Genomic DNA, 24,740 nt, shown 5'->3' on the forward strand with positions numbered 1-24,740 from the left:
AATAAGTGACAAGTCCTTCTAGAGACTTACAACTCACAGATCTAGTAATGAATATAACCACAACCAATTGTAATAGAGGATGCATCAAATAAAAATTGTGAATTCACAAGGAGAGCTTACGATCACAAGGAATGTAGATAAATGCAAAAGATTAAAATATCTGCTTATTTATTCAATTAAAATGAAATCTCGCACACCTAATTATCTATACAAATGGACATGTTGAAAGAGAAATGTTTTTATACAAAATAGAAAATTCTATCAATATTTATCCCTAAAGCTCACATAGGAACTCCCTGGAAGAAGAAATCCCTCCATTCACAAAAATATTTCATACTCAAAATCATGATGGATAATTGATGTACAAATACATAAGACTGAAATATTTGATGTGGCCAATTTTTTATAGCTCTAGATTTTGTGGACTTATCTTCAAAGTGGGTAATTCATTACATCTAGTTTGATGACCATCTATTGTCTTTGAGCTTCTAAATCTTCTTGTTGGAATATTCAAATGGGAAGAATACTTTTGAGAGAGGTGGGGGGGAGGGGGGGGGTGAATTAGAAGTATTGGCCTTTAACCTATTTTAAATCCTTAATAACATATAATTGAAATTATCATGCATGCATATAAACATTAAACAATCATGAGAAACAAACATGCATCACCACACAACACTTGAGATTTTGGTAACCCAGAAACCCTCCAAGAATAAGAAGGTAAAACTGGGGTGGGGATGATACCCACAAAATTAGTACAACAATAATGTTTCACCACTTCTGATGGTCTGCCCTATTAAAGGCTTTACACTGTGTCAATAGTGACCTGGTTAAAGGATTTACAAACACTTTACATGAAGTGTTACCCTGTTAAAGGATTTAATCACCTTTTTAAAGGATCCACAAAATAGCTATTAAGCTAACCTATTCAACATAGGGTTTCCTTTCTAATACAATGGCTAGAGAGTATTAGGTATAATAAACCTAATAGCTTACAATCCTTGATTGCTGAATACAAGCACTTGATCTACTTTCTCTGATCTTGATCCTCTGAGATCTGATATTCGTTCGTATCCCTTGCTTTGTTCTGATCAACTGAATGTCTAACTGTTGCTTTCTTCCTCTAAGTCTTTTTTCTCTTCACTCTAAACTCCACTATATTTTCCCCATACACTCCTTTTTTCGTACATAATACAATGAGATTTCATCTTCCTTATAAAGACATTTGAAGATTTAGGGTTAGGTGTGGATCTATGATCCATATTGAATCTTTGTTTCCCACTCATTCCTTGCACTTTTGTTATTGGTTGCATGCCTTCTTCATTTTTTTAATTGGCTACATGTATTTTGCATAGGAAAAATAAAAGATTTGATCTTATATGTTTGATCCTTCTAGATCCTTCAATGTCAGCCATAGAAAGTTTTTACATCTGAATTAGTGAAGTTACAAACTCATATGTGCATTCTATGTTACTCGGCACTTACTAATTTCTAATGCTCAACACATGTAACAAAACTATCTCATTTGGCTCTTGTTGCATTTCTATTTTGCTTGGCATCGTCTGTGACTCGGCACTTAAATATCACTTGGCTCCTGCATCATACTCGGCACCTAAAGATCACTCAGCACTTGATGGATTTTTTGACTTGACACATGTTGTGGCTTGGCATGCATAGTGTGCTAAGCTTCAATGTAGAAAATAGTTAAGTGTGTTGGCACTTAAATTTCAAAACCATTTTGAGACTAACACTTCTATCTTTGTGCCTAACACTTCTATCTTTGTGCCTTCTTTCTATCACTATTAATCAGAAATAATGCATTATGCATCTATCAACCTGAAACTTGGACAGGTGAAGATCTATCATGTACTGCAATTATGACATCTTGAAGCCACATTTTTTAATGCATACACCAAACTCCAATGTATGTCTAATGCCTTTATTTTTAGTGGAAAAGAGAGGTTTTAAGACTTGGTTTGGGATCCAAAGCTTGTTTCAAAACTTCTCAAAAATGGCAATGACCTTTTGACTTTTATCCTCAGATTTTTCATATGATGTTTCAACCCTTTTGATGGTTTTCACAAAAAGTTTTTGTTTTTCTTATAAAACTCAATTTTGGGATCTCAATAGGTCCCTGTCATATTCTAACGTAGAACTTTAACTTTATAATGTTTATAGACTTATGTTTATGAAGAACTTATTGATACTTGTAGGAAGAAAAAATTGAAACTAAGTATGACCCTATGTAGGAAAATGGAAAATCTCATAGCTCTTGTTGGAAAAACCTTTGACTAAATGGTGTACATTAGAATATACCAAGTTCAATTGAGCTTAATTTTAGTTGAACTCAAAAGAAGACCAACTTGATTTATAGTACTTGTATGGGTGATATCCTTGTAAGGCCCAATGCATCACCCTTGTGAGAATTACCTAGTTGTAGTGAGTATTAATTAAACCATTTATTCTCACAAGACTAAGGATCTTATGAACCACTTCTAATGAAAAATAGGTCATTGTGTTTGACTTGAAAACTAATAATTGAATCCTAATAACAATATCATAAACTAATTTTTTGTGGAAAACATCTCCTACTTATCAAGGTTAAAATCCTCAAATCTAAAGTCTAGGGAGGAAAAAGAATTCACAAAAATTAAAGTTTGGATATGGGAAACATGTGGATTGATTGACTAAAAAACATTAAAACCTAAGCATTTAGACTCAGTAAGACTCATTTGGAAATTGCAACTAGTAAATTCTATGGATGAGCTATGAGCTATATGGGTGGAATGCAATCTTGAAATATGAAACTAGGTTAATAATTTTTTTCCTAAATCTTGTTTTCTAAAATAAAGTATTTTAAAAATTGATAAAATAAAAGAATTTTGACATGAACTTCTCAAATTCAGAATATGGAGGTGACTAAATAGAGTAATTCTCTTAGGATTTGTGATTCTAGATGAAATAGAAATGGAAGACACTTGCCAAAGTTCATTTTCTAGAAACCTTAAGCACATGTAGTGTTGAAAAAAATTTGTCAATTGTATGTTGTCATTGATGTTACATAAATATCAGTATTAACCAAGAAATGAAGAGTTTGCATTATTAACCTTGTGTATTTGAGTACTGATTGAGTAGTCAAGTAAAGAAAAACTTTTAGTGTTAATTGAGTAGTTGATTAATGAAGGATATCATGCTTGTAGTATTAACTGAGTGGTCGAGCATCAAAGGACTCATAGTATTAACCGAGCATTCGAATCTCAGTATTGACTAAGTGACAACAAGATGTAATTGTCTAAAAATCAATTGATTGAGACTAACTATTTGGATGTTTATGGATTATTTGGAAGGGTATTTAAGTTGATTTTTCCTATCTCATGATATATAAGAAATTTCAAGTTGTGAGGATAAGATGTGCAAGTGAAATATGAAATAAGATGGATTTATGAGCGAAGAAAAAGGAAGAGTAGGAAAGTGTGGAAGATAAGTTGCAAAGAACATCTGATCAGTAAGGATCCAAAAGATAAACCAAAATGGAGATTTAAATCTATAAAGATAGTTGCTTCATAAAGCATGTCAAAAATTTTTTTACCTTCTAATCATTATAGCAATAAAGAAATCTCTTAACAGAGTTGACTTAATCATTATTTTGTAAATCCTTTAACAAGGCGACATTTCTAGATTGAAGTGTTTAAAGACCTCTGACCAGGCCGCTCCTAATTGTTGGAATTCTTTAGAATAACTAAGAGGGGGGTGAATTAGTTATCCAAAGTCTAGATGTAAAAATAAAAAAATTTAGTGCTTAACAAATCCATATCCATAAAACCATAACATGTATGCATCCATTAGATCATACAATACCTTAACTAAGTAGTAGGTTATTATCCTAGGCCAAAGTAACTTTTCATAAATGTAAACATGAAATAACATAAGCACATTCACACAATTTGACGCAAGGATTTTACATGGAAACCCAATTTGGGATAAACCACCAGTAACATGCTACCCAATTTCACTCTTCTGAAGTGATTCCCTATGAGAGGCCAACCCTATTAAAGGTTAAAATATACACTATTAAATGTGACCCAACTAGATAAAAATAATTTTTCTTCAACCTTAATCTAAAGGATTCTATCTACACTGGTACAGTTGTTAGAAATCAACATCAGGACTTCATCTGATAAAAAATTACAACTCCCTTGTAGATTACAGATCTTCAGTTTAGTCCTCCATTCTTCTTGAAATTCATACTCTTCAACTCTAATAGCTTGTTCACCCTTCAAGCATTCATCCCCTTTAGCCTTCTTGCTTTGTATTCCAATTGCACTCTCTTATGTTTGGCCACTAACAGAAGCAACACCTTAGACTTCTTATCTTCCTTAGGTTATAGCACATGAAAAGCTTTCCTTCTAACTAGCTATCTCTATAAATAGATAATTTAGATCTTATTCCACTTAACCACAATCGTACATTTTAGGGTTAGGCAAGATTCAATGTATCTACAAACTTTTCCTTCTAAGTTCCTCTAGAAACTTCCTCTACTATATTCCTTGAATTCACCCCAAAATGGTTTACTTTGAATTTTGTGCCAATAGCTCATCATAGTTATCTTCCACACATTTCACATAATTCAAGAAATCAAATTAGTCAACTCAAATTAGTCAAATCTTTGATTAAAAATATTTTGCAATCACTTGGCCTCAACATTGTTCTGTGACTCGACCAACACTAATTTACTTGGTAAAAACTAAAGTTTACTGATGTTTGGCACCAACTAAACTTTACTTGGCATATACTAACTTTCACTCAGCTTCCACTATTTGTCTTCTTTTCTTGGCACCTATTGATTTTCACTTGGTTTCTATTGTTTTCTACTTAGCTTGCATTGTTTTCTTGGCAAGGCTTAGCAGACACTTTTCTTTACTTGATCTTTTCTCCAGTCTTTTATTGAATAATATTTCATTATAGACTTTAAGTAGATAAAAAATACACTATAGTATCAATGTCTTACTTGGTCTTAGTGCTCCTTTTATGCACCAAATAACTCAACCTTTCTCTAGGTTCTCTTGTTATCTCCTCTTTTCAAATCCTCTGCATCAATCAACCAAATGACAGCATTCAAAACAAAAAGAAATTTTCTCACCAACAAGTAGGAGGTTTGACATCATTGACAAGATAATGATTGTTCCATTACAGATTCTACACTTCAAAGAATCTCTTTTCAACAATCTCCCTCTTTGGCATTGATGGCAAACTAATACAAAAAAGAAAATTAAAATCTTTGAAATCTCTCCCTCTACCAGTACATGTCCTTTTGTATAGGGTAATGTAAGCTCTATCAATATCCTTCAATGTATATCTCTCTATATCTCCCTCTTTCTCATATCTCCGAAATTTCTCTCTTATATCTCCCTTTTTCACAACAATGTCAAAGACTTGTCATCTTTTAATGTAGACATAATCAATTAAGGTTCTCCCTCTATCACCTTCCATATGACTATAAATCATCTGATTTAGCTCCTTCATTACTTTAGGTAGCTCCTAAAGTAAGATCTATTGCATCAAGTTGTAAGATAGAACATTCAGCTCAGTTGGTAGAGGACACTACTCATGCTTCTTAAGTAGCTTTAGATGGGGGTATCACCCCTAATTTACATCTAATATATTCATGTGCATCCTTAGGTAAAGATTTTGTGAATTATCATATATCTATTCTTTTATATTCACGTATTTCATTCTCACTGCTTTGTCTTGAGCCAACTCTCTCAAGTAATGATACTTGATTGTAATGTGCTTTATCTTTGTTTGCATCACATGGTTCTTTGATGTGTTTATAGCACTTTTATATCACAATAAAGTACCATAGGTTCAATAATTTCTTCTTTCATGCCTTTGAGTAGTTGTTTGATCCATACCACATTTGTATAATTTATTACAGCAGCCACATATTCAACTTCAGCAATAGATTGAGATATACAATTTTTTTTCTTACTGGTCTAGGTGACCAATCTCTCTCCTAAGAAAAATTCCCCACCGCTTGTACTTTTTTTCATCAATGTTTTTAGCCCAATCAACATCCGTATGGGCTCTAATCTCAAATTTATCATTATTCTTGTAGTATAGACCATAATCTTTTGTTCCTTTCAAATATCTCATAATTCTCTTAACAACCATCAAATGGTTCTCCCTAGGATTTGCAAAAAACAACAATCACAATAGCTAATGCAATGCCAGGTTTACTATGTACTATGTATTGCAAGTTGCCAATCATAGACCTATACAATCTTTTATTCAATTCAGCAAAATCATCAGCCTTTGAAAGTTTGTGTCCTATCACCATAGGAGTGCTAACTGGTTTTGAATTGTCCATACAAAAAAATTCAATATTTCCTTTACATACTTAGACTAAGTGATGTAAATACCATATTTCATCTGATATATTTACAAACCAACAAAGAACTTGATTTCTCCAAACACAAACATCTCAAATTCTTTCTTCATTTCATCTGCAAAAATTTTAGCTAGTAAAATGCCTTTACCTCCTTTTGTCTTCAAGTATTTCTATTATCATCAATCTTCTCAAAACCAATCTTCATAAGATAATTGTGAAGCCTCTCAAACCATGCTCTTGGGGCTTGCTTTAAACTATATAAAGCTTTGTGTAATCTATATATCATTTTCATGTTGTTTGGATCAACAATTGTTTATGTTTTTCTATGTAAACCTCCTCTTCTAGTATACCATTCAGAAATGTTGACTTCACATCCATCTGATAAACTTTGAAACCTATATCGATAGAGCAAGCAAGCAGAGTTCTTACTCCTTCCAATGCAACTAGGGCAAATGTCTCTCCATACTCAATTCCCTCTTCTTGTGCATTCCCCTTGCAAACTAATCTTGTCTTATTCCTTGTGAGTTCATCATTCTAATCTAACTTATTTCTATACACCCACTTGGTTCCAATCACATTCTTGTTCCCTAGTGTAGGTACTAGAGTCAATGTTTTGTTCTTCTCAATATGATCAATCTCTTTTTCCATGACTTTACTCTAGTCTTCATTATCTAATGCATCTTTCACTAACTTAGGCTCATGCATGCTCAAAAAACACGTATCACTTCTAAACCTATTCCTTTTCATTGAAGTAGCTTCTTTATCCAATGATTTGTTTAGTAGGGTGATGTCTTCTAAGATACTTTGAAAATCTTGGTTCTACTCTTCTTTCCTCAATGGGTCTCTCAGCTTCAAAATCACTATGTACTTCTCTATTAGGTAAATCAACATTCCTTTCATGTAGACTTATCTCAGAATCAAAATGTACCTTGGCTTCTATCTACAACTTGCCTCCAAAATGTAACTCGGTTCTAGGATGCAACTTGGCATCCATTGTTTGTGACTCAGCAGTCACTAATACTTGTTGTTGTTGATTTACAACTTGGTTCACAACACCTTCATCAGCAAGCATATCTTCATAAAAGTATACAAAAGATTTGTACTCTTCAGGTTCATCTTCATGTACCTTTGTATATTCATCAAACTTCACATTTGCACTTTTCACAACTTTTTTAGTTTTAGTATTTAAACACTTATAAGCTTTATTTCTTGTGGAATAGCCTAGGAATATACCTTCTTCACTTTTAGCATCAAATTTACTAGTCCTGTTGTCCTTAAAAATGTAACACTTGCTTCCAAATACCTTAAAATATTTTACATTGGGTGAGTATCCATACCATAGTTCAAAAGGTGTTAAATTAACACCTTTCTTGACTTGTACTTGGTTCAAGGTATAGACATCTATACTTACAACTTCTCTCCAATATTTCAAAGGAACATTCTTCTCCATCATTAATGTTCGAGCACAGTTGATTACAGATTTTTTCTACCTTTCAACAATCTCATTTTGTGGAGGGGTCCTAGGTGCATAAGTTTGTCTTTTGATTCCTCTTTGATTACAAAATATCTCAAACTTATTTGATGTAAATTCTCCACCTCTATTAGATCTTAGATATTTCAAATTTTTGCCAGTCTCCTTTTTTACTCTAGCCAAGTACCACTTAAACATTTGAAAAGCATCAAATTTTTTTTTCAGAAACATAATTTTCATCATCCTAGAATAATCATCAACAAATAGGATAATTTACTTGTCACCTTTTTAGCTTTGCACATTAATTGGTCCACAGAAATCAATATGAACTAATTCCAAAATTTGTTTAGAGGAGCTAGTCTTACTTTTAAAACTAGATTTTGTCATCTTGCCTAACTAACATTATTTGCAAATCACATTATCAAGTTTTTTTAGTTTAGGCAAATCTCTGACTCTTTTCATGTTACTGATACTAACTAAGTTATCAAATTTAACATGGCATAACCTCTTGTTCCATAGCCACAAATCATCAAATTCTACAAGACAAGTAGCATCATTCATGTCAAGATAAAATGGATTAACTTTAGTTTGATCTGCATTTCCAATTATTTTCCCATCAGTGTCATAGATATTTTCTTTCTTGTTCTTAAATTTAACTTTGCAACCTAAACTATTTAGCTTTTGACACACCCAAAAAGTTATAAATAAGTCCTACATAATAAGCATTATCACACATGATATTTTCTATCAATTTGATTGATCTTTTACCTTTTATTAGGCACGGTGCATCATTACCAAATCTTACTCTATTTCCATTGTAATAATCAAGGGTAATAAACTTAATTTTATCTCCAATCATATGATGTGAACATTCACTATCAATGATCCATCTGTCACTCTTGTTCACATAAGATACCAGTATTTTTCTCTACTTCTATTTTTCTTCTTCTCTAGACATCTAGCAGCAATATTACTTGCTTCATTACAATTAAAGCACATGATAGGTAGTTTACCTTTGTATTTCTCTTTGCCTTTGTGAAATCTCCTCGCAAGTAATGCTTCAAGATATTCTACATCATCTTCATCTATATCACTTTCACTAGAAACATGTTTGACCTTTTTCTTGTTCTCTTTAGGTTCTTTTAATGGCAGTTTAGCTTTGAAAGTAGATTCAACATTTTTGGTTTTGAAATTATCAAAATTTGAGAGTTCAAAGGTAGTGAATCTACCCATCAGTCCTTCAAGGGTCAGATTACTACCAGGAACACACCTTAGTTCTTGTATGGGAGAGACTCTAATAGCATAGATAGGCAACAATGTACTCAGCACTTTTCTGATTATAGTCTCATCTTCAATAATGCCATTAGCTCCTTTGATAGCATTTAGAACATCTTTATTTCTTGTACAATGTTAGATAATGGTCTCACCTTCTTGCATTCTCAAGTCATTGAACTTTCCTCTTATATTTTCATCTTTGGCTCTAAAAACATTTGCATCTCCTCCATAAATTATTTGTATAAGATCACGCATCTTCTTTGTAGTATCACATCCTTTGATGTCATTAAACTCTGAGTAGCTTAGGGTAGAGACAAGCTCTAACATTGCCAGATTGTGTTCTTTCTACTTTTTTAGATCATCAACAATTAGAGCTCGAGCAAGATCAATATGCTCAGTAGTGATGGTAGATTGTGCATAGTCTCCAAAACCTCCTAGATGTAGTTTCATCAAACTTTGCCATGCAAGAAAGTTTTCCTTGTTCAATTTGGGTACCTCCTTTCTCTATATCTTGATCTTTAGCTTTTAGTACCTTCAAACCATTTCCTCAAAAACAACAATACTCTAATACCAATTATTAAAATTCTTTAGAATAACTTAAAGGGGGTTGAATCATTTATCCAATGTCCAGATGTATAAATTAAAAAAATTAGTGCTTAATAGATCCATATCCATAAAACCATAACATGCATCCATCCATTAGATCATACAATACCAAGTAACTTATTAGGTTATTGTCCTAGGTCAAAGTAACTTTGCAAAAATGTAAACATGAAATACCATAATCACATTCACACAATTTGACACAAGGATTCTATGTGGAAACCAAACTTGGGAAAAACCACCAGTAACATGCTCCCCACTCTCACTCTTCTAAAGAGTGATGCCCTGTTAAAGGCCAACCCTGTCAAAGGTTACAATACACTTTTTTTTTTATAAGAAAAATAGGTTTTACAAGGATCCTGAAAGCCAAATGTTAAAACAAAAACCAAGGCTAACAATAAGCATAAAAAGCCCATCCAAACAAAAACAAGTAACATGGCTGATATTAAGCATGAAGCTCAGCCAGACACAAAGGCCAACAAAAAGGCCAGTTCAACTTACATCGATAAAGTTAGAACAAAAAAAGCCAACTTAATGAAAAAAAATACTAAACTAATAGCTAAAGATAGGAATAAATAAAACATGGTTACTCCTCTATCTTTCTCTTAAGCTCTTACATCATCTAAGTAGCTTCATAAACTTTGTGAGTCTCCCCTACAATCTGCTCCTAGATCTTCTAGGACAATACACATTGTTAAATGTGACCTAATTAGAGGATTTCAATCACCTTGTTAAGAGGGGACCTTGTTAGAGGACTTTAGAACATTCCATTAGAATGTCACCCAGTTAAGGGATTTACAAATGATTTTTAGGTCAACTTTAATCCTAAGGATTTTATCCACACTGGTATAGTTGTTAGAAAGAAACAACATGACTTGATCTAATAAAAACTTACAAATCACTTGCAGATTATAGATCTCTAGTTCATTCCTCCATTATGCTTAGAATTAATACTCTTCATCTTTGATAGCTTGTTCACCCTTCAAGCATTCATCCTCTTAAGCCTTCTTGCTTTGTATGTGAACTGTACTCTCTTTTGTTCAACCACTAAATTAAGCAACACTCCATACTTCTTGTCTTCCTTAGGTTCTCACACATAACAATATTTTCTTCTATCCAACTATCTCTATAAATAGAGAATTTAGATCTTTTGTCACTTAACCACAATCGCCCATTTTAGGGTTAGGTAAGATTCAATGAATCTACCCACTCTTCCATTTGAGTTCCTCTAGAAACTTCCTCTATAATCTTTCTTGAATTCACCTCAAAATAGTTTACCTTAAATTTTGTGCCAACAACTCATCATATTCATCTTCCACATGTAGACACCTAAATTTGATTACACCGCTTTGGTAATCCTATTTAGTTATCTCTAAAGGCATCATTAATTAAATTTCTATTTAATTAATCCTTTGCCATCCCCTAGCTGATTAATTTAATTAATCATCTATAGTCCTAATTGATAAATCAAAGAACCTATTATTTATCAATTTAATCCTATTCTTCTATCTAATTCCAAAATCCCCATTTATTAAATAAATCTATTTGATAAATAAAACCCCCAAATCTAATAACCCCTAAACTATCCTAAATCCTCCATTTAGCCTAGTCCACCCCATCCACCCATACTAAACAAGCTTAGTCACTAACTCACCTACCCTCATGAATGCCATCCACTTGCAAATCTCTAACAAGCTTAGTCTAATCCTAAATCACCTCTAATCCCCCTCTAACCTTGTCACATTCCCTAAGTAAGCTTAAGACTTTCCTAAGCCAAGAAAAGTCAACAATCTCAACTCCTTCTAAAAATATCCCAACCACTAAGCTTTGAATGCTCTTACAAAAGCCATAAAGACTCTTACAAGCCCATTCATTTCTCTTACAAGCCATTATGAAGGGTCTTTATGAAGATATTATCCCTTGAGCCTCCTTTGTTGACTCATCCATCCCCTTGCCTCCATCCACTCACCCTGTGACATGTGTCACTCCCTGATTGGTGCTAAACAAGCACAATCCATGCGCTCCCCTTTGAGTGCATCTTAGCCCTCCTTAAGCTTTCATCTCTCCTTGCATTTTAACCCTCCATCCCTCAAGCCCTTAGCCTATAAAGTGAATCCCCTCCCAAGCCATTTCATCACAACTTTTGAGCTAAAGTTATAATGCCATTTTAAGACCAAGTTTTATACCAATCTCATACATCCACACCAAAAATCTCAAAAATCTCCATTGAAGCTAGTTTGAAGCTTGAGCATACATCCCATAATCCTACCAAACTAATCCATTAGACTCATCCATACATCAAGAGAATAATCTCATTGAGAGAGCCATTCCATGGCTCATATTCTCATTTGAGGGTTTCTCTTTTCGTCTCTCTTATATGTTATAGTAATTTTATTAGTTAATGCTTTGTTCTTTTAATAGATTAGTATTCCTTTGCTAACATATTTCTCATATATGTTTTGGCACGCCCAGTGAGACCCCACTATGGGTCATTTAATCATCCATTTATATCTATATGTTATTTTTTCTAATAATCTAATGGTTCTTGTTGTTTGAGTGAGTTGTAGGGTGTTTCACTTGTTTTTACAGGTTAAAAAATGCACTTGAGAAGAAGACATACCCTCTAAAATCCGAAAATAATAAAAAAAATTTAAAAAATTTGGAAAAAATCCACGCATTTCAATTCTTTTCGCACAGTGTTGTCTCCGCAAATTGGCGTCTGCGCCTGCAAACTATCATCTCCACCAGCTATTATATCGTCTCCGCAACCAAATTGTCATCTTTGCAGCTTGGCATCTTCACTTGATCTTCTACTATCGATGCCGCCACTAGACTGTCGTCACCGCATCCCTAACAATCGTCTCCACAAATTAGCGCCTCTACCAGATACTCTGTCATCTTCGTTGTCACCTCTAGTCTTCTGTCATCTCCATCGTCACCAACCTAAATAGTCATCTCCGCATCCTGAACTATCATCTCTATCGCTACCAACCTAATCTATCATCTCCGTAGATCAGCGTCTCCGCAGTTCAGCATCTCTACCCGATTTCCTATTTTGTGTGCTGCTAAATTGAACTGTCGTCTCCACCTCTTTTTCTATCATCTCTACAGATCAACGTCTCCGCAGATCAGCGTCTCTGCAATTTGGCATCTGTGCCTGATGAACTATTGGCTCCGCTTGTCTTTGTTGCATTTTTATTTTAACATCTTTGTTTCCATAGAATAGATGTTTTTCTAAGCATTTTTACGACTAGGAAAAAGAACAAAAAAAGTTGATTTTAATTTTTCCATAGTTAAGCTTCAAATTTTAAAATTTTTTGGGTTACTAATCAACTTGACTTTTTTTGTAGCTATTGCAGGTTGGAGCACATATGAAACCACTAACCATGTTTTTTTGCAGGTTCTCATATTGCTAAAATGAACTTGAATGTTTAAGCATTTTTCTTTGAATGAATGTTGCTCAAACACAATCTTGAATGCAATGGATTAAAATCAATCTTTCTTAAAATGCATGCTTAAAACAAAAAAACTCAATCTTGAATGCAAAAGATCAAATCAACCATTGCAATATCTCACACTTCAATTTTGGGCATAAAAAGAATCCACATTTTAGAAATCTTCTAAGTTATAAAAACTAATAAAGACGCTTTGAGTGAGTTTGTAATTGGACTCACCCTCTTTAATCACCCATCAATTTAACCATTGGTTGCAATCTTAGTGCCATCTATGGGGTTGGGTCCACCTAAGAGGGTGTTAAGTGCTCCACGCAAATCAAACTCCACTCACTTGAATTTTTAGAAAAAATTTCTACATTAGAAAATTCTTTGAATGCACATTAGCTTCGCTAACACTTCATTTGGGTATAACAATTGAACAAATCTTGATGTGGAGGGCCTCCGGGTGCGCATTTCACAAATTGAGTTTCAGATATCTTTGTTTTAGGCTTAAAACAAACTCACACTCAATCTTGAATGCCTAACAATCAATGAACATCGTATGGTTTTGACCCATTTTCAATGACGCTTGCATTTCTTATGTTGACGATCTCTCGACTTCCATTATGTTGACAATGTTGTCAAGTTGGAATGAACATTGTATGCCATAATCACAAGTGTCTTCAATCATAACTTGCAAAATCTAAATCATCAATTGAAATGAACGTGTGTCTTTTAAAACCCAAGATCATGTATGTGGTCTTGTTTTACACTTTTTAGGAGGCCTACTTGGGGATTTCATCACCCCTTGGGATGAGCTCAACTCGAGCATTCCGACGGAGTATAAAGATTGGGAGGTGAATCCAAAGACACCTCTCTTGGGATCAAAATTTTGTCACTCGGGCTAAGCCTCAAGGAACTTTATACCCTTGAGAAGTGAAAGAGGAGAAGTGGGTTACCGCTCCTCTTAGTTGTGTGACATCTTTTTGGTTTCATCTATGGATTTGGGCCTCACGTACCTTGCCTCTATCGAGGACTCCCTAGCTAAACCAAATTTCATCCTTGTAGAAAGCTTCCTAGGATGTTGGTGTGTTTGACGTGCTTGCTCCAAAATTTTGTCTTCTTGTTTGTTCATAGCTTTTGAAAGAATGTTTGCCAACTTTGGTCAAAATCCCAAAAAATTAGAAATCTCTCAGCTCAAGGCATACTTAGCATAGTCACTGCCTCATCAGAAAATCATCCAAGCTCCCCCGCCAAAACCAAATCTATCTAGTTCTTTGCCTTAGAAAAATCCCAAATCCAAAGTCCATCCAAATCATCCCCCCTAGCTAGCTAGCAACCCAATCCAAAATCACACCCAAGCCTTTAGAGAGTTGTTGTCATTCTGCCAAAATTTGCTATCCAATCAATCCTACCAATCAACCAATCTCACCAAGGTTATCCCTCTGATAGAGCATTGTCTAGGGTAATCCTGCTTTGTCACTTGTATCCCTCATCACCTTGAGTTAAAGGTTGGGATCCACAAGTGGTCAATCTCATGTCATGCCCATAGGATCATTAGTCTATCCTTAAGTTGACACAATCTCCACCAATCTAGCGCATAGGAAAGCAAAACTCTCACTTTTTGACAGCATGCCCTTGAAGTCTTCCATCCACAAGAAAGCCAAAAATCTCCAACCAATCCTCCTTAGGTCTGTCATACAGCTTTGACTCTCCCTAGAAAATCCTTCATCAGCCAATCCAAAATCTATGCTTAATCCAAATCCAACCATGAGCTTCCGTGTTCATCCATATGCAAGACCCCATCCCCATCTGACTCATCATCAAAACATGAAATCCCAAACCTATCATGATGTGTCCGATCGTATTGTCCTTGCTCCCGCCACCTCTTATTCCAATGATGATGAAAATCTTGTTGATTATGACGGGTATATTGAAAGCCTTAGAAACATTCCCCCAAGCATCCCCCAAAATCCACGTATTCTTCCAAACTATCTAGTCATGCCATCTAATATCCCAGCTTCTCCTCCATCACCCAATCAACCAAGCTTCCAATCTTCCACCCCCATCACACTAGCTATTCCTATCAATCCACCTCCACCTCTGACACACGAGTCTCCAAGGAATCTCCTAGAGGAAATACAAGAAAAGTTGCCTCCAACAATCGATAAGCCATGTCATCTAATCCAACCATGTGAACTAGTCAGTGATGAAGCTTCCCCATCTATAATATCACCTCCATCTCCCATAGCTATCATCCCCATACCATCCATCAAATTGCTTAAAATCCTTCCACTTCCCGTGAACATCAAGATCCCACCACCTGTCAAATCCCTCCAAATCCTATCCATATCACCTCCAAGCATTTCCCAAATCTCCCGTAATGACCCTTATGCATCCATCTTCTACTCACCCATCTCCACTACCAAATCTCCCATCTATCCATCTGCTGCCTTTGAAGAATCCATCCCTTCACCTCATATCGCACCATCCACTCCAAACCAATCCTATCAAGAACCTGCCCAAAAGCATGTTGACATCCCCAAAAGCATAAATGAAGATATCATCGTACCATGTCTTCCATCCATAGTACAGTCACCACCCCCTCCATCTCCAAAACCTCAAGCCATACCTCCTCTACTGCAAGATATCTTTTCATCCCATCAGCTAAATCAAGATCCTATCCTACCATCTCTTCTGCTCCATGCTTCCATCTTTCCATCTATCCAAGCTATTCCACCATCTATAATCTACCCTCTTGGTTCACTTACATTCATCCATGGTGGCCTCCTCTCAGCAGAAGAATTGAGAATAGTATCTCCCCATTGCAGTACATCTGATAAAGCACTTCCACCATTTTTTGCAAGCAAAAAGTATCCTCAGCTTGTTCAAATGCTCAATTGATGGCATTATCAAGGTGAAGCTTTAGGACCACAAGAGCAAGGAATCAGAACGCCTATTATTGTACAAAAGAATCTAGGATTTCATGGTCTTGGATATGTATCCAAAGGTTCACCATCTAAAAGTGTTGGTACACGCCATCCCCAAACCAAGCCTATCTCCAGGCCCACCATGCTAGCCTCCCATCACTCCTTCAAGAAATCTTATGGCATCCCCCCTCAACCATCTTTACAACCCAAAACAACCTACCATATCCCCCCTTCATCCGCTAAATCCATTTTGGGTCCCTATGTCCCAAAATCTACCATCCTCCATCCTCCTATCAGCCGTCATAAAAATCCTATTCCATCCATTCCTATGCAAGATCAACAAAGGCACATATCAGGGCACATCATCCATCATCATCCCCCTACACGCTCTTCCATATCCTCTCCATCTCACAAAGCTTCTCCTAACCATCTTCCCAAAGCTTACCACAATAATGTGAATGCCAACTTCAAAATGCATAAAGCTAAAAATCCACATCCTATGCAATCATATGTCTATTCTAAAAGACATACTCCAAAAAGGAAAAATCCAATCAAAGAATGCAAAACAATTCAAAAACCTATGAAAAGAAAATCCAAAACCATGTGGATCCCAAAGAAAAAAGTTGAAACTCAATGCATAATGGCATCCACCATTGCTAATCCTCCATCCAGTGACTCGTGTCCCCCATCTCCTAACTCCATCTTGGGTGCCTATATCCCCAAGCGCGCTTCCACAAATCCACCATCAAGCCTGCATCTACCATCTATCCCCCATATGCTCTTTTCACACCTGTCCCAACATGTACCAATGTTGATCCTACAAGCATCCCCATCTCATGCTCCTTTCTAGCCTTTTCATCCCTCCATCTCCTACCATCAATCCCATCTAATCCAATCTATTGCATAAATCACACATCCGGTGTACCAACAGCTAGCAACAAAATTGAACATTCCAACAGCTAGTGAAAAATCCCAAAAAAGCCAAAAATAGCTGAAGAAAGCCAAAATCATTCTAGCTAAGTCCAAAGTCAAAAAGTGAAAAAAAATAAAGAAAAATAAAGCATCCACTGGTGAAAACTTTGAAATTCAATCACCTTGGACAAGTACCATGATGAAAACTTGGCAAACAAGCATCATGCATAATCCAGCCATCCCCAGCTTAGCCTATCATCCTCATGCTTTTGGTCACATCTTGTCATCCAGCTCCATCTTCTAATTTATCCACCTATCTTTCATCCTCCACCTTTTATCTATCACCATCCACTTATCTTCTACAGCTTCAGCCAATCATCCCAGCTATCATCTATCTCAGTAGCACCTTCAGCTTTTCCATCCTAACTTCAATCCTATCACATCCATTGTAAGACCTCCTTCCACATGTCATCTTCTGACTAGGGGCACTGTATTCCTTAGATATCTTGTCTTGTCCATCCTCCCTTGTCATTGGTATCTCGCTCTAGGCTATCCTCATGCAAATCCAATGTCATCCTCTTATTAGCCATTCACTCTAGCGCCATCTATTAGCTCAGCTACCACCAACCTTAGCATTGTCCCCATCCTTGGTCGCACATCTATCATCATCATTGGATGCATCCTGCCAAATCTATACCTTTCACTATCACCCCATCCTTAGCTTTTGCATCTTGCACAACATCGAAGCATCTAGCTATCCTATCATCCTGAGCTTTTGCCTGCTTGTAAATATCTTGTTCAGTCAGCTTGTACATCCTCTTTTTCTTAGTACCATTGTATCTATCTAGCTTTCATGTCAGTTCCTCCTTGATTAGCATCTTGCACACATCACACAACCCTTGGTTAGCTATTCCAATGCATCCTTTAGCTAGATCTCCTATCACCAAAGTGTTATCCTTCTTAGTTTAGCTTGCCAGACACATCACTCATCCAGATCCATCAGCTTAGGTGCTCTCCAATAGATCCTTGCAGGCTATAGCTTTCCTCATGTCTGATCTTGGTCCATTAGTACCTCATCCTACCCATCTCGTTGGCAAATGGTTCTCTTTTGGATTTTCGCTTTCTTTTGATTTGGAATCTTCCCTTTTGGGTCTTGAAGTATCTTTTCCAAGAAATCTTTTTGTTCCCTCCTCAAGGTTGCCACGATCTTCCATATCATGGTATGCTGCAAATTGGGCAATCTAGGGGTAAGGTCTTGATCAGGTCTTTTTTTTGTTTTTCTTTTCTTCTTGTGGGTTACCTAGTGTCGATTCCACTCTGATTCTTCTGAGATTCATGTGTGATGCTGGGGAAATCCTTGCATGTTTGTTTTGGGTCAGTCCATCAGTCCTCTGGACAGTTGGTGAAAAGGCCTTGATGTTCTTGGTAACCTTGGCAATTAACCAACAGTCCTATAGAAAATCTAGTGCTCAACTGCATGGTGGTACTTCTCTTTGAAGTATCCCCCTGCTCAAAAAGCTTCAATGATTTCATTTCATCTTTATTATCCCCCATCCATCTCCAACATCTATCGCTCCTCCCCCAGCTTATGCATTAGTATCTCTTTGAATCACTCCTCACCTTTAGCTTTAGGGATCCACAATCCTAGTCTTAGGGATCCACCAATCCAATCAATCCACCAAGCCTCATCTTTCGAGATCCACAATCCTAGTCCTAGGGATCTCCGAAACCCATCTTCTGCCAATCTGACTCTTTGAAATCCTGTTGCATCAGCTTTATAATCCCCTCATCCATCTCCTTGTCCTAGATTCCTTTTATAGTGCTCCACTCCTTCATTCTCCCCCCAATCCTGAAAGTCTTAAGCTTATTTACTCTTTTGCCTCTGATTTTCCCCTTTATCATTCTCCCGTAGTGAGAGTTTGAGCTAATTTAGCCTCTTCTCTTAAGCCACTCTTCATCCTCCCATCTCGAATTCTTGTATTTTTTAAGAAGCTATCGAGCCTCATTTTCTCTCCCCGTCACCTTCTTGAGGGGGCATCTCTATGTCTAGTCTCTCCTCTTCTTATTCGAGACTAGGGCAACCTTGTTTCTAAAACATCTTCTTCATGTCTTCTTCATTTGAACTTCTTTGAAATAGTGTTGTCTCAACACTATGTCAAAGAGGGGAAAAATGTAGACACCTAAATTTGATTACACCGCTTTGGTAATACAATTTAGTTATCTCTAAAGGCATCATTAATTAAATTTTTATTTAATTAATCCTTTGCCATCCCCTAGCTGATTAATTTAATTAATCACCTATAGTCCTAATTGATAAATCAAATAACCTATTATTTATCAATTTAATCCTATTCTTCTATCTAATTCCAAAATCCCCATTTATTAAATAAATCTATTTGATAAATAAAACCCCCAAATCTAATAACCCCTAAACTATCCTAAATCCTCCATTTAGCCTAATCCACCTCATCCACCCATACTAAACAAGCTTAGCCACTAACTCAACCACCCTCATGAATGCCATCCATTTGCAAATCTCTAACAAGCTTAGTCTAATCCTAAATCACCTCTAATCCCCCCCCTAACCTTATCACATTCCCTAAGTAAGCTTAATACTTTCCTAAGCCAAGCAAAGTCAACAATCTCAACTCCCTCCAAAAATATCCCAACCACTAAGCTTTGAATGCTCTTACAAAAGCCATAAAGACTCTTACAAGCCCATTCATTTCTCTTACAAGCCATTATGAAGGGTCTTTATGAAGATATTATCCCTTGAGCCTCCTTTGTTGACTCATCCATCCCCTTGCCTCCATCCACTCACCTTGTGACATGTGTCACTCCCTGATTGGTGCGAAACAAGCACAATCCATGTGCTCCCCTTTGAGTGCATCCTAGCCCTCCTTAAGCTTTCATCTCTCCTTGTATCTTAACCCTCCATCCATCAAGCCCTTAGCCTATAAATTGAATCTCCTCCCAAGCCATTTCATCACAACTTTTGAGCTAAAGTTATAATGCCATTTTAAGACCAAGTTTTATACCAATCTGATACATCCACACCAAAAATCCCAAAAATCTCCATTGAAGCTAGTTTGAAGCTTGAGAATACATCCCATAATCCTAACAAACTAATCCATTAGACTCATCCATACATCAAGATAATAATCTCATTGAGAGAGCCATTCCATGGCTCATATTCTCATTTGAAGGTTTCTCTTTTGGTCTCTCTTATATGTTATAGTAATTTTGTTAGTTGATGCTTTGTTCTTTTGATAGATTAGTATTTCTTTGCTAACATATTTCTCATATACACCACACACTTCACATAATTTAAGAAATCAAATTAGTCAGTTTAGATTCATCAAATCTTTGATTAAACACATTTTGTTGTCACTCAGCATCTACACTCTTCTGTCACTTGGCCAACACTAGTTCTCTTGGAAAACACTAAAGTTATCTGATGCTCGGAACCAACTAAACTTTACTATACTATTTCTGGAGATGTGTTGATTTCTCCTTTTTTTTATATAAAGTAAAAGTTTGTAAAGAGATGGTGTTTTGGCAATTCAATCAATAATTATCAATTCTTTTTAGCTTATTCTACAATGTCTATGTGGAATCTCTAATTATGTAGATTATTTTTCTCCCTAATAAGTGATAATACTTTTGTGATGAGTTTTATTTTTTATATTACATATATTATATCTCAATTTTGACTTAGGGTTAGAATGAAAACTCAATAAAGGATTATAAATCTTAAGGATGCAACTAATAAAGAGTTCTAAGATATGCAAATTCTATTTTTAATCATAAGTAAAAAATAAATGGTTTGACTTTTTAGTTCAAATAAAACCTATATCTTATAATTAATAATACCTACTCTTTTATTTAATTAAGAAAAGTAATTAGTTAATAATTTTTTACCTTGAGTATTCTAAGAAAGCTATACTTGAAGACCTCAAAAACCTTCCAACTAGTTTTCTAGCTAAATTGAGCCATGGTACTGAACATGCTCATGGTACATGGTAGTGGATTTAAGTCCAATGAAGAGGAGGAAATCAGGAAAGATGAAAAGAAATTCCAAGCAAGAGAATATGGATTTGGAGAGTTGTATAAGTCTAACTTGAACTTCAAAGATGATGTAAAATGCAAAGTGGGAGGTGACCTTGAATATCTAGTAGCTCTTGCTCAAGTTGAAACATTGTCTTTAACAAAAAAGGAAAGTATTAATTCAATGCTAATGTCACTACCCAGCTCAAGAGCACTTACAACTACGGGCTTATTGACTGGGGATCTACCTAGACAAACTTGGGTAAGAGGTGTTGGAAATATAGAGAGTAACTGAGAGGGGAGGGGTGAATTAGTTATCACAAAAATAATTCCTTGTCCCTAGATGTCAATGCAAACTTTCCACTAATCATGCAATACTATCCATAACAGTTAATAAAGCCATCTTATGATTAATAAACTATTTTAACCTTTAGTAACTTAGTCAAAAAACATAAAGCATAAAGAAAATAACATGGGCATATATGACACCAATATTTTTTTTGGAAACCCAATTTGGGAAGACCACCATGCAACTAGTCACAATATTTTTCACTCTTCTAAAGTGAGACATGTTAAGAGCCAAACTTGTTAAATGTTACAATACATACTATTAAGTATGATCTTGTTAGAGGATTTAGATTTCTCTATTAGGATTCACTTAGTTAGAGGTCTTCAAACACTTCAATCTTGAAATGTCACCTTCCTAGAGGATTTACAAAATGACTATTAAGTCAACTATGTTAAGAGATTTTTTTATTGTTACAATGCTTAGAAGGTAACATCACTTTGACTTGATTTACAAAGAAACTATTGGCAATATGCTCATATATATGTCTTGATGATTTTCATTTATGGCAACATAGATTCAACATTTCATTTATGCATTTAGAGTTAGAAAATTGTCTAAGCGTTAGACAATTTAAATCAAGACAGAGAATAGATGTTTAGTGTATGGATAACTTGTTGAGAGTTAGCACATGTACAGTTGAGGAAAGCTCTATGATAGTATCATCATGACATGTGCCAATGTGAAAATGTGTACAAATAGTATGCCATGAGTTATGATTAAATTACCAGTGCGAGTATTTAACAATACAAAATAGAGCATAGCAAAGAATTGGATTGTATGGCTTTATGAATTATTTTAGTTACAAAATAATTAGTAAGTTATGACAAGTCGACTATGTGGATATTATTCCATAAGTTATTTTATATTATTTCAAGTGTGTAAACACTTGAAGTTCTATTGAGTAAAGTTTTGTAATTATGCAAGGTATAAGTAAAGATCTTATCTTCCACGGATAAGTGTGCTATCTATGATAGAGGAGCAAGTATTATGTGATAAGAACTATTATACAGAGAACTTGAAATATTTGTAAACCTTATGTGATTCAAATTTTGATGTATGATTAGAACAAGTGTGAAGTATAGTAGATAACAAGTATTGTATGTATATTAATTCTTGTGAAGAACTGAATTGTATAATTACATGTTAGGGCAATGGGCTCTTCTTGCATACATTGTATTTTTCTACCAACTCCTAACAGGGCTAAAGAAACTCCTAATAGAGTTGAGGTTTCTAACAAAGCCTAATCTCCCAACAAGGACTCAAGACACTATATATACTTCATAGACTCTTAATAGGTTCAATATCCTTAATAGGATCCTATTATTTAGTGAATCATCTAGTGGGTATCATCCCCACCAGGGTTTTCCCTTGGTTAGGGCTTCCCTAGTTATTGAATAATGGTGTTATGAGTTATCTATGTACATGGTTATATTTACTATTTATAATTCTTGACTTTCTTCCTTTTTCAAGTTATAAAGTAATTAACAATATTCAGTTGTGGGCAAAAGATTGTAGAATACTAATTCACAACACACCCCCCCCCCCCCAGTATTATCTATTTCTAACAATTGGTATTAGAGCCCAGTTAGTTTGACGAATTTTAATAGCTTAAGTAAGATCCTTGAAGATATGGAAAAATTGAAAGAAAAACCTAGAAGAAGCTCTTGAGTAGATTGACCTTCTTACTAAAGAAAGAGATAACCTGAAAGATGGGTATGAAGATGCGAAAGTTTTCATTGGCAAGTTAAAATACAAGATTGATGATTTGGAATCTAAAAAGGAATCAATGGCACATACTATTAATAACAATTAAGTAGGAGATCTTTAGAAGGAAAATAAGATCTTGAAACATGAACTAAAAATCATTGAACTTAAGTTGAGCCTTAAGAAAATGGTGGCAAGAATGAACCAGAATTGAAAACTGATAATATAGATCTTAGATCTCAGTTAAGTCAAGTTACATCTAAACTAGATACTATCAAGATTGAACATGTTGAGTTAGAAAAGTCCAACATTATTGTGAAATGAGAATTGACACAAACTAAGCAACAGTTAAAGAAACTTTATTCTAGTAGTGAAAAGATAGATCAACAGATATTTCACCAGAGACCTTCTTATGACAAGATAGGACTTGTATATCTGATCGGAGAGAAATCAACCAAGAAAGTTGAAATTATAAGAGAACCAAATCCAATTATTGAATCCCCTAAGGAATTAGATCTAAGTAAGGTAAAATTAAGAACATCTACTGAAGTATCAAAGGAAGTAGAATTAATTGATTTTTCAGCTAACCTAATGAACTTAAGAAAGAAAAGCAAGTTGATAAACCTAAGCTAGATGAACCACCCAAGGAAGTAAGATGTGAGTTCAAAGATAGATGCTTCATATGTAATGAGTTTGGACACATAAAAAGATATTGAATAGGTAAGTCTTTTAAACCCATTACTAATTTTTATTGTTAAAATTGTCATGGTTATGGACATAAGGCAGTAGAATTTAAGAAACCTAAGTTTAATGGTAATAATGAAAATAGTAGAATGTCTAGGAATACTAACCTTGGAGGAAATGAAAGAGGAAGATCATAGAATAGATCCAATGATGGAGAAAAATCTAATGGAGAGAAGAACCAATTCATGTGTTACAAGTGTAACAATCATGGACACATTTCAAGGAATTGCAAACACTTGAGAATCAGAATGTAACTAATTAGAGGAGAAATGCACCTGTATGTCAGTTATGTAAAAACTTTGGACAGACAACGAGATATTTTAGAATGGATAGAAGGAACTTTAATAGGAACCTAAATAACAGAAGGAAAAACAATAGAAATGATAGAAGGAATGTTAATGTATGTGACAACAGTCAAAATGAAGCAATCAAGGAACATGTTGATGAATTCAATGAAGCATTTATAATAGCTAAAGATCTAGAAATATCTTATTAGAGGATCATTTTTTTGATGCACCTGATAAGACATTGAAGTCACAGATTTTTTCTAACTCATTCTACCTAAATTAAGTAGCTTTAGTTGTGGTAGTGCATTAATTAGCTAGAACTAATGTTAGAGAAAGAGTTGGAAGTTGTGCACTTAACAAGAGGTTAAGCACATAGAGAGAAGGCTATATTCAAGTGTGCAAGTCTTGATATGATTACAATGAGAAGGAAATGAGAAATCAAGCTTATTGGTAAATAGAGATAGTATTTGAATCTATTGTAGATACAAATTTAATGTGCAACATAATTTGAAATGATTTAAGGATTGCATGCAAGATTTTATGTACCATTTGTTCATGCGAAGTGTCTTGAGTGAATTGAAGAGCGATTTGATAGA

The sequence above is a fragment of the Cupressus sempervirens genome, chromosome 3 (genome assembly GCF_028749045.1).
Source record: "Cupressus sempervirens isolate cs-2001-9-10 chromosome 3, ASM2874904v1, whole genome shotgun sequence".
Lineage (NCBI taxonomy): Eukaryota > Viridiplantae > Streptophyta > Pinopsida > Cupressales > Cupressaceae > Cupressus > Cupressus sempervirens.